Here is a 12530-nt window from a genome sequence, read left to right on the forward strand (position 1 = left end):
CAGGGGTTACCGCTGTAGGACAGAGAGCATAACGGGCCAGCAGTAAGAAAGAACGAAGAGGCCGAATATAGAAGCATAAAATTGATCTGTATCTCAAACATTGAAAAAAAAAAAAAGCTGACACGATTGATCCCCAAATCTCTGTTAATACTTGAATTTGAAAATACCCTGAAATTATGTGGTCCATCTGTCCCATAAAGTTCTCATTAAGGGGGATCTGGTTATTGCGACACAAATTGTATGATTCTTAAGCTTTTTCTCTTGAATCCACCTCACAAGGAACCTCTGCTAGGTTTAATACTAATGAAAATACCATTCTTGGATATCATATAATTCCATAATTATTCTTGACAATATTTAAAAAGGAGGGGCGCCTGTGTGGCTCAGTTGGTTAAGCGTCTCTTGATTTCAGCTTGGATTGTGATCTCAGGGTGGTGGGATTGAGCCTGGCATCGGGTTCCGTGCTGGACAGAGTCTGCTTGGGATTCTCTTTCCCCCTGTGCAAATCCCTGTCCCCCATGGCCTCGAGCTTCATGCCTTTCTCTCTCTCTCTCAAAAATAAATAAATAAATAAATAAAATAATAATAAAAGAAAACAGAAAAGGGAAGGCAGTGTGTTGGCCCACAATATGTTGATCAGCCTGTTAACATTTTTTGTGGTGTTTTTGATGCTGTAGAAAACAATTTACATTTCAGTTTTAAATAATGGTTTAGGAAATTCTGCTTAGCCATTGCAATTCTTCTTTCTCATTTCATCCCTGTGACATTATTGGTCCAGGATCTAGATACTCACTTCATAAGTTATTAGATTTAAACATCAACACGATGCCCAGAGGAGACTAGTTGAGGGTTTGGCAGACAGCACTCATAGGCATTACTGTAGTGGGCAGTTCTCCAAATACAGTCTGTGGACCCCTCGAGATCTCCAACTCCCTTGCCGGGGGTTGAGTCAAAACTATTCTCATTAAGATGAGTATCAAGATGTTATTTGCTTTTTTAATTTTCATTATTTCACGAGTGTATGATGGGATTTTCCAGAGAGTGCATGAAATAGAAGCTTGTATGCTTTTATGTTTTAAAAATGTCCCAGTCTTAATTTGTAATATGCTAAATGTCTCTAGATAGAAGCCACATGATGAAAACTCCTCTTTGGGGTCTTCAGTAATTTGTGGGCATGTCGAAGGGGTCCTGAGAGCAAAAGTGTGGGAGCTGCTGCTCCAGGAGAAAAGCAAGGTCTGAGAGTGTCTGAATTTGTTTTAGGAATAAGGACCAGCCCTTCTCCATCTCTTTTGATAACAGTCAAGAAGAATTGAGGTTCAATGACCACAAGAGGAAGTCAAATTAACTGTGACGGGCCCTCGTGTTCATTTTGGGAGATCTGTGCAATGCAGAGGTGCTACGGACGCAGGTCTTCTGAAAGGTAACTCTCTGTGGGGCTACCCCAAACAGACCTGTCCTTGGAATCACTTTGATCTAGGACTCCCAAGAGGGCTCCCGAGTTCAGGTGCTTGTAGTGTGAGATCCCCCCCACTAGTGCAGCCTCTGCTCAAGGCGACGGGGTGGTGGGACCCTGCATATCACCCGTGTCCACCTTCTCCAGGGGTGGTCGTATTGCAAAGCCAGTGCGAAAGATCAAAGTTTCACTTTCATGAAACAGGGCACTTTCTCCTGGTGGATTTTGTCTTCATTTTGCCCTAAATTGTGATTGTTCTGCCTGTTTTCTTGGCCGGTTTGTTTTCCAGCCAACAATTTCAGGCACCCCTTCGTCAGGCACTGTGTTCGGTGCTCTCTGTACATGGACTAATTTAATCTGCGGGCAATCTTGGGAGGAACCTATTATTTTTGGTTAATATTTCCAGTGTGCACTTGGGAAACTAGGACTCGCAGTATCTGCAAGGTGCCCGGGCGACACAGCTGCATGAGGCAGAACCAGCCCTCATACCAGTTTAGAGACTTACGTTCTCGCCACCAGACCATTAAACCCGCGGTTTTATTGTGAGTGTGGGGTGGGGAGCAGTGGAGTGAAGAGAGAATACTGGGGCAGGCGATAGCCTCAGGGAGAAAAAAAGGCCAGGAGCAAGAAGGTGGAATGGTTTCCTGGTTAAGAACACGGACTCTGGAGCCAGACTGTCTAGGTTTAAATTCTTGTCCTACCACTTGCTAGTATTGTGACTTTGGGAAGTTACTAAACCTAGTTGCCTTTCAGATTTTGAAAATTAAGTGGAAGTACTTCTAGAAAAGGTAGAATTCAAGGCAGGAAGGTTTAAAAGAGTCCAAATGGGGTTATCTGCATGTAAATCTTTGACGTGTTTTATGTCCGTTCCAAACTTTGAACATTGATGCAGTCGTCATTCTCCATATGGTAATGAGCTAGCCAAGGTTAAGGCTACACATTTTCAAAAGGCATGTTTTCATCATATCCTTCCCCCCCTCAGCCCCCAGAACATGCCACTTCTTTTTATAAAGTGATTATGTGTCCATAAAGAAGTGGATTTGGGGGTGGGGTGGGGTGGGAGGAGGCCGAGTCTATGGGAAACACTGATCCTCTGGAAATAATGATCAAAAGGTGCCTTATCAGCTCATTTGTACCAGGTTCAAGACCATGAAAAGAATACAGCTGATAAAGACCACTGAGATCATGTGTGAAGAATGAAAGGAAAAGTGTCCTGCACCAGGCTTGTTAAATAGCCCTGTGAAAAAGCAGGAGAGGGCTTCCTTGATAACATGAAATCCTCTGGTCCTTGTGAAACTAGGCTCAAGTTCCTCACTCTCTCCTTACTCCGCTGCTGCGCTAAAAACTGGACGCAGTTTCGGGGCAGCTTCCAACTCAACGTTTGCCTCTGTTCCAGAATATTGGTAAATCCTCAGTTCTGCGGGGAGGGAAGAAAATCTCACTAATATGGGAACCACGTTCACATTTGTAATTTTTTATTTATTAGCAAAACCTTTTGCTTCAGGACATATTAGGCAAGCCAAGGGCTGAATCACATTGATTATTGCTTGTGGGCTGTTAGCATTGGACAACCCCTTTTGGAGCCAACCCTCCCACCTCCCTCTGTGGGAGTGTTTTTTGGTGAGGCGGCCACTTACACTGGTTTTATGTGTAATGTGCCCCCTCTAGTGGCCAGACTGTGTTTGGCTTTTGTTGGTTTTGTACAAATGATCTCTAGAGTTGGAGAACTTCTTCTTTGGGGGTACTCTGGATTTGGGAAGGCTGGGGAGAGGGGACAGAAAAGGGGGGTGCAAAACTCTTTTCCATGGAGAAAAATTGTTCTAAAGTGTCCATCTCAATCTCTAGCTTTGTATTTTTTTAATTAAAAAAATTTTTTTAATTAAAAAAATTTGTTTAAAGTAATCTCTACACCCAACAGGGGGCTCAAATTTACAACTCTGAGATGAAGAATCACACACTCCACTGACTGAGCCAGCCAGGCGCCCCAGTCTCTAGCTTTTAGAGGAGATGGAGATGATGAATGTGACCTGTAGGAGGGAGGAGAGGCTTTGGAATCATCTCTCATCTTTTTACCCTGATGATTTTCTGAATTTCTACTGCCTTTATTAACAATTATGTTATTAATAACTAGCCATCAAGTTTCATTAGAAAACTCTTTGCTATATTTTTAGATTATAAGAACCGTGAAATGCATAGGGCAAACCTAGAAACTCTAGAAAATACACAAAGTATCCTTAGAAGCCCTTCATTTTGTGAATTCTGATCTCCTGAACCTGGGCCAGCAGGTAACTACTCTCAACAGTTACTGTATCTTCCCAGATTTTTTTTCCTTTGCATTTGCAAACATATAGTACACATGCATATATTGATATATATTGAACATAGACAATTTATAAATATATACACATATACACAGAAATCAGGCACAGTATATACAACTTGCATTTGGTTTTTATATAACAAAATGGAATCATGCTATAAACACTATTCATTTAATCTATTTTGTACACCTCAGGAAAGTACTATATAGGTCTAGCTCTTTTTAAAATAGCTGAATTAGGGGCACATGGGTTAAGCGTCTGCCTTCAACTCAGGTCCTAATCTCAGGTTGTGGTCTCAGGATCAAGTCCTGCGTCTGGCTCCCTGCTCAGCAGGGAGTCTGCTTCTCCTTCTCCCTCTGCTCCTCCCCCCTGCTTGTGTGCGCGCTCTCTCTCTCTCTAATAAATAAATAAAATCTTAAAAAAATAGCTGAATTAGGGGCACATGGGTTAAGCGTCTGCCTTCAACTCAGGTCCTAATCTCAGGTTGTGGTCTCAGGCTCAAGTCCTGCGTCTGGCTCCCTGCTCAGCAGGGAGTCTGCTTCTCCTTCTCCCTCTGCTCCTCCCCCCTGCTTGTGTGCGCGCTCTCTCTCTCTCTAATAAATAAATAAAATCTTAAAAAAATAGCTGAATTAATTTATTTAAGCATTCCACTATTGATGAATATTTGGTTTATTTTCTGTTTTCATTGTTTAAAAATGTTTCAGTAAACCTATTTGTACTTATGTGCATCTTTGCCAATTTATGCAGATATTTCTGTAGGATAAATTCCTAGGAGTCTAAATCCTGTATCAAAGCATATAATTATTTTAAATTGTGATGGATACTGATTGACAGCTTTCAAAAAAAAAAGGCTGTACCAATTTATTATATTCCTACGCACAGTGAATCTGCAGCTTTTCAGTGGTTTTTATCCTAAAACGAATCTGAGAACAACCAAGGTAGCTCAGTATTGGGGAAATTCATCTGTAGGATTCAGAAATGGTTGTCAGGGGAGATGAACGAAATCAAGCAGGTCTTTATCGGCCTCAGCCTTAGAGCATTCCTGGTTGTCCGTTGCTGAAATATTCCCTGGCGTATGCAGTTGGTCCAATCTTGGTGGCAAATGACTCCGGTCTGCAAAAAGAGACTGTTAATGAAATCAGTTTTCAGAGTAACTTGCTTCCACTCCCCACCCCTGCCCATAATCCACAGTGACCTCGTAACTGCTTCTAATTACCATGTTATTTTTCTCCTTGTGGTTTGGTGATCCAGAGCCCCTCTCTGAGTTAATAATTCTGACTTTTCCTATGGACTTGTTTGGGGATGGTTCTGACCTCATGTGCCCCTGAAAAATTAAAAAATAGAGTCTGAAGGTCAGGAACCTTACATATTAACTAATCTCTCCAGCCTCCTCTCACCTCACGCTCCTCCATCTGATGGCCTCAGAGCGAGTACCGGGCTTGTTGCGTTAGAAGTACTCCGGGGAAATTGCAAAAAATGCACTTTCCCAAGTCCTCCCCAAGAAGAGTGAGCGAATAGGGCTAATATGAGGCCTGGTTTCAGACACCTTTCCAAATCCCCATTCTCACTCCCCCAAGCCTCGGGCCCGTTAGGAGCTATGGTTGCATTATCTGTAAAACAGGGCTTCAGTGATTTGAGCTCTCCTATAGGAGAAAGGAGAGGAGCGTTGTCAGGAAAATTCTGCCTAGAGGTGGGCTTTGGATTAGGACAGTTGCTCCTGGAAGTCACTAGTGTGTCCATCTTGTGGCCCTGTTCCTGAGACATTGACGGATGCTGCTTCTGCTTTAGGCTCTATTTCTTTACTTTTCTGGAATGACATTAAACCATTTGGGAGGAAGGCAAGACAGAAAAAATGTATGCGCGTCCCTTCCCATAGACCTGTTGTAGACCCCCTCATTTCACAATCTTTTTTTTTTGAAGATTATTTATTTGAGAAAAAGAGCCCACACGTGAGTGGGGGTAGGGGCAAAGGGAGAGAGAGAATCTGAAGCAGGCGCCCCCCTGAGCACAGAGCCCACGCGGACATCCGGCTTGATCCCAGGACCCTGAGATCATGACCTGAGCTGAAACCAAGAGCTGGGCACTCAACCGACTCAGCCACCCAGGCGCCCCTCATTTCACAGTCTTCAAGGAACCTTCCACTCTGGAATTCTGTGATGGGGATTCCTGGGTGAAGTAAAAACAAAGGTAAAACCAGCTGCATAAAACAAGGAGGAGCTTTTGCCTTGTGGTAGCTTTAAAAAAACAATAGTGGGGTGCCTGGCTGGCTCAGTCAGTGAAGCACGTGACTCTTGATCTCCGGGTTGTTAGTTTGGGTCCCGTGTTGGGTGTAGAGATGACTTAATAGCATCTTTAAACAGAACAAAACAAAAACAACAGCAGAACGCTTACGATAGTATCAAAGCACCCAAACAACAGCTGGTATGTAGTGGGTGCTTCAGAAAGGTTGGCTAAACAACCCGAGCTCTGGACATGTGTGGGAAGTGAGGACCTAAAGCCAACCTGCTAGCAGCTTCTCCATGGTGTGTGGCCTTTTGCTTACCCGTGGCATATGCTTGGTTGGGACCTGTGGGTTTGGCAATTTAAACTTGGAGCTTGAAACTTTTGTGTCCTAGAGTGTCTGCGACACTCGTAACCACGTTGGCTTTGTGATAGAGGATAAACTATTATTTATTGTCTTGTACATCCTCAGAAGGACATTATTTATAAACGAATAGACTGGAACTGCAACTGGAGAATTCCAGTTGAATTTCTTCTTAGTTAAAAAAAAAAAGTGTGAATAGCATTTGTCGTCACCTGTGATGTTTTGTGGCAATGGTGGGGGAGGTGGGCATCGTGCCTAACCAGACACAAAAAAACGTGTGTTGCTAAGGAAATGGAGCCTTTTTAGAGGGAAAAAAAAAACGTTAATGAATCCATTTGATCTCAGCCCAGTTACGAATGCTTAAGGAATGCTTGTTGTACCTTAAACTATTTCAAATAATAGGTTCCAAAAAATCTCCCTTGCTTGTAGCCTTATAAGGCTCCTGATTTTTTGAAATTTTAAAACCTAATTTTATTTGGTATCATAAAAAAAAAAAGAAGAGAAAAGCTATATTTTTGCTCATAGCAGGATGAGAAAGAAACTCCTAAATGTTAAAGGTTAGAGCTTAGGGTTAAAAGATGAATAAGTTCTGGGATCAAATGTGCAGCATTGTGGTTATTGTCAACAATACTGTATTATATACCTCAAAGTTGCCAAGAGACTAGATCTTAAATGTTCTCACCACAAAAAAGAAGTGGTAATCATGTGACTTGATGGGGGTGTTGGGCAACACTAGGGTGGTGATCATACTGCAATATAGAACATGTTATAAACCTATTTCAAATTAATGCAATTGTACACATTGAATTTAAACAATGTTATATGTCAACTGTATCTCAATGAAGGAAAATACCAGGAAGAGGGATAAAAGCCTAGATTTTAAAAGTAGTGCAGAATGTTAACTATGTTTTTGAAATGAATAGTGAAAGCACATTTATTTTCTCCCACCTTGTCTTGTTAAAATATATTCCACAAGGGGCACCTGGGTGGCTCAGGTCAGGATCCCAGGGTCCTGGGATCAAGCCCCGCCTCCGGCTCCTTGTTTAGCAGGAAGCCTGCTTCTTGTCTCCCTCTGCCTGCCACTTCCCCTGCTTGTGTGCTCTCTCTCTCTTTCTGTCAAATAAATAAATAAAATATTTAAAAAAAATATATATTCCACAAAATGTTAAATATTAAAATATTGAATATTAAAACCATTTAAAGATATACGCTACAAAAAATAATAGTAATATGTACTGATTTAAAGGGGAAAAATAATAAAAAGTGATTTAATTGGGAAAAAAACATTCCTTTTGATAAACCAAAATGCTCCCAAATGTATCATTATTCTAAACACCTCTGCTTCATGGTGGGAGGTTTGCATGAACTGAATCCCAGTATCTACACTGATCATATTCTGCTTTATGTCATCCTTCCTATTGTTCTCCTTTTCCTCTTGTCACTAGACTGGCCAGAGCTTGTATCTGAGATGGGAGAACAAATTTGGTAAGCTGCTGATGTTTTCTGGCAATAACGCCAGCCCATGTGATGTTCTTTGTCACTTTTTTTGGGTACAGCCAGTTCAGAACACGATGTTCTCGTACGAGGCTTTAAACTGGTTTTTGGTGGTCAAATATTCAAAGAAGCATTCCTGAAGACAAAAGCCAAATCACATACATCTCCTTACACTGGGAATATTATGTGGAAAAATCTGGTTTATGGGGAAGAAGAAGAAAAATGAAGTAAGTTAATGAGTTAATTTTTTAAAAGCATGTTTAACTTTATACTTTTGGGAATAAACAAAGCCCCAAATTTGTCAAAGCGCCGTCTCTGAGACCCTGTGTCCTACAAGCTGATTCTCTCCCAGTGTGCGGGAAATTCTTCTCAGTACCTCCAGGTGCATATGCCAGCCACTGCAGCGTCCTTCTTGACCTCTCCCTCTTGCTCATCTCCCACATCTAGTCCATCTGGAGGGCTGGGCACTACTGCCTCCTAAATACACCTTTCAGTCTGTTTTTCTCCACCTTCAGTAGTCTGTGGATCTCCCCAGACTACTATAAACAATCCCCCAATCAGTGTCCCTGGATCCTCTCTGACAAACCCTCTGTCCTCCAACCCAAGTCAGTTCTTCCCACTAGAGCCATTTCTTTTAGAGATATAAATGTGGTCATGTCCGCATTCTGCTCCAACTCCACTGGTGACTTTCCATGTACTTTCAAGAAGAATATTATCTTAGTGGGCTTGGGCTGCTATGACAAAATTCCATAGACTGGATGGCTTAAGCAACAGATACTCATTTCTTGAAGTTCTGGAGCCTGAGTAGTCCGAGGTCAAGTAGCTGGCTGGTTCAGTGTTTGATGAGGCTCTCTCCCTCGCTTATCAACAGCTGTCTTCTGTCTGTGTGTTCACATTGCCTTTCCTTGGTGTGTGCTTGTGGAGAAAAAGACAGACAGACACCACAGATAGACATAGGTATCTCTTCCTCTTCTTATAAGGGCACTGATCCTATTATGAGGGCCACACCCTCATGACCTTATCTAAACCTAATTACCTCCCACAGGAGGCAATACTATTACATTGGGGGTTAAGGCTTTGATGTATGAATTTTGAGGGGATACAAATATTCAGTCCATAATAAACATAAACCATAACATGGCCTGGAGAGCTTTGCATTCTCAAGAGGATGAGACTCAGAAAAAGCTGACACACACAATTTAAATAGCACAAGGCAGGAAGTGGTGAGAGCAATGTAAATGGTCAGAAATGAATGGGTTGAGGCTTTCTGTGGTCACAGTGTGTTGTATAGTGGTCCTCAAAGTGTGGTCTGCAGCTCAGTGGCATCAGCACCACCTGGAAACCTCTAGAATGTGAATTCTGAGGTCCTACTCCAGATCTACTAAATCAAGAACTCTAGGATTTGGGGCCCTCTGGGTGCTTTTGACAGGTGCTGGAGCTGCAGAATATTGGTGTAGTGAATGCTGAGTGCTGTGCCCACACCCGCCTGAGGGACGGAAGGATTTATTTCTCTAGCTGCTGAGAGTGCTGTTAGTCTTCTCATGCAAGACCACACCCCTTCACCGCTTTCCAAAGGCAGTCTGCATCAGGTGACCTGCTGATGCAGGAATTTAAAGACCCCACTTTGGGGTGCCTGGGTGGCTCAGTCGGTTAAGTGACCGACTCTTGATTTCAGCTCAGGTCATGATCTTAGGGTCCTGGGATTGGGCCCTGCATGGGGTTGCACGCTCTGCAGGGAGTCTGCTTGAGATGATCTCTCCTGCTCTCTCTGCCCCCCCAACCCTGTTCACATGTGCACACCTGTGCTCTCTCTCTCTCAAATAAATAAATACATCTTAAAAACAAAAAAAAAGGCTGCACTACCATGCACTACAATGACAGGCAACCCCGAAAGGCCACCTCAGCTTCAGAGCTCCTTGGGTCAGATGTGGTCTTGGTTGAGATTTCATTGCAGCCCAAGTTCTTCTTTGTCCAGTCTGCTTCCTTTTCTTCCATTCCACAGGTGCTAATCTCAGCAACACCCCCTCATAATCTCCCCACACTCCCACCTTCCTCTCAGAGTCTCCTTCCCAAGGAGCTCAAACACATGCTTCACAGACATAGGATTTGAGTTGAGACTTTAAAGAAGGGTGGGAAACTGAGGGTTGAAGGGGAGTGGGTGGGGGGATGGGGTGACTGGGTGCTGGACATTAAGGAGGGCACATGATGTAAGGAGCACTGGGTGTTATTTGCAACTGATGAATCACTGACCTCTACCTCTGACCAATAATACATTATATGTTAATTAATTGAATTTAAATAAAAAAATAATAAAGTGCCCCCCCCCAAGGAAAGAAAGAAGGATGGGGGATGCCTGGGTGGCTCAGTTGGTTAAACATCTGCCTTCGGCTCAGGTCATGATCCCAAAGTCCTGGGGTTGAGCCCCACATCAGGCTCCCAGTTCAGTGGGGAGTCTGCTTCTCCCTCTGCCCCTCCCCTTGCTCATGCTCTCTCTCTGTCTCTGTCTCTCTCTCTGTCTCAAATAAATAAATAAAATCTTTGAAAAACATAAAGAAGGATGGGAAAGAAGTCAATAAACAATGAAGGGAGAGGTGGAAGGATCTGAGATGGGAAATGTCCCAAGGGAGGAAAGCAGTGTGAGCCAAATTTATCCTCAGGCCTGTTTAGGAAACGGAGAGCTACCCAGGTGGGCTAGATTATAAAATGGGAAGGGAGTTGTGGGGCTTTGCTCAAATAGTAGATTGTGGAAGAATTAAGGTGATGTGGTAAGGAATTTGGACTTGATCGTAAAGGTAATGTGAGATTTATCACACTAACATTTATTAGTTCATTCAACAATGCCCAGTAAGTGCTGCAGAGATAGTAGCAAGCGAAAATGGACCTGGTCCCAGTTCTCACGGAGCTCAGTCTCATGGGGAGCTAGACAAAGACCAATCCGCAAATGTCAAATCTGTACACATACACAAAATTAAAGTGTTTCAAAGACCTATGAAGTGTAGCCATAACACGTGGTCCCTAAATTGAGATCCTTTCACTCTAATTGTTGTTTTTGTTTTTTTCTAATTGGATTACAAATGCTCTGAGAATAAAGATTGCTTTTTGTCCCAATTTCCAGAATGTAGCATAATAGGTGCTCAGAAACATTTGCTGAATGAATTATGAGCTCAAGAAGTTGACTTTGCATCACAGAGGACAAACTAGATTTAACAAATGTTTGTGAGTGAAAGAATGAATGAATTGAATACATGAATGAATGAATGAATGAAAGAATAACAGAATTGTTTAGGGGACTAGACAGTTCCGCCAGAACTTCTTCCCAAGTGTTGGTCTTGGCAAAGAGAAATAAAGACAAGGTGTCATGTTGTTTCTAAAGCTATACTGACTTCATTTGAAGAACTGCTGGGAGATTTCAAGTGATTATGTGCCCCTTTTCCCTGTGTTACAATGACTTTCCTTTCTGGAAGGACAGTGATAGTAAATATAGTTTATTGTGAAATACTCTTACTATGCAATAAAATAAAAAATGTAGTAGCTAAAATTGTCTTAAACTAGTCAGAATTTTGGGAGCAATTTCTACAGGGCCAGTTAGGAGAGTGGAAGGTTCTGGTGTCTGTTGAAGGTCAAGGATTAGTCTTCGAGCTGTACTTAATTCCCACCCTTGAAAGAGCTGAGGATGTATACCATTGAGTCTACGACTGGGGGTGGGGTGGGAGGAGGTGAGGAAAGGGGAAGGAGGTTATTTTCATGAGTTGGGGAAGACAGGAGGAACAGATGGATAACAAAGCAAACACCTCTAACATAAACAACATAAACAATATAAACAAATGCACTTTGTAAAACTCCTTGAGGGCAAATGGAAGCTCTAATTGAGGAGATTCAATTACGTTCAAATACGGGCTAAGAGAAATAGATCTAGATTTGTTTGGAAGCACTTTTCTTTGTCTACCTACTATGCACAAATGCTTTGAGGTGGTGGAAGTTTAGGAAAAGAAGACAGAAGTGGACAAGGGGTGGAGGGAGGGTGGAGTGTGGGCTGGTCGAGAAGGGGGCATGGTGAGCAGAGGCCATGGGCCATGTGGGGTTGTAATTTGTGGCATCAGCACTCTGTAACTGACTGCCCTTGTAAGCAGGGAGCATTCAGTATGTCTGGACTGGAAGACTAACAAAGTTAGCAAAGCAGTATGCAGCAGGGATGGTTATACGATAAATCAAGTAATTTGTATTTTCCCAGTTCAACCATGGGAATGTGGCATTGAGGACCAGGCTGGGCAGGTGGTGGAGGAAGATGAATGACAAGGAGATAGCAGGCTGATGGAAGTGGTGAATAGCCAGCTAGCAGCAAACACAAACAGAAGGAGGGAAGGAAAGACAAAGAAAGGAAAATAAAATAGAGTATATTGCTGGCTCTCTTGTTATTTTAGCTACCTAGTACCCATGTAACAAGCAGCATAGGAAATGGAGGGTAAGAAATCCTAGCAATACCTGAAAAAGGTTTCAGGATGAAGAAAATCCAGAGTATTCTCTACAAAGAAGGCAAGGGTAAGAATAATGTAAATTGTCATACACACACACACGCACACATACACACACACACCCCTTCTAATGCTCTCTGCAGGCAAAGGTAATCAACCAGCTTCCTTAAGCTTCTTCCAGAAGGGAATAGCAATTGTCAAGGTGA

The sequence above is a fragment of the Ursus maritimus genome, unplaced genomic scaffold, assembly GCF_017311325.1.
Source record: "Ursus maritimus isolate PB19 unplaced genomic scaffold, ASM1731132v1 scaffold_14, whole genome shotgun sequence".
In the NCBI taxonomy this organism is placed as follows: domain Eukaryota; kingdom Metazoa; phylum Chordata; class Mammalia; order Carnivora; family Ursidae; genus Ursus; species Ursus maritimus.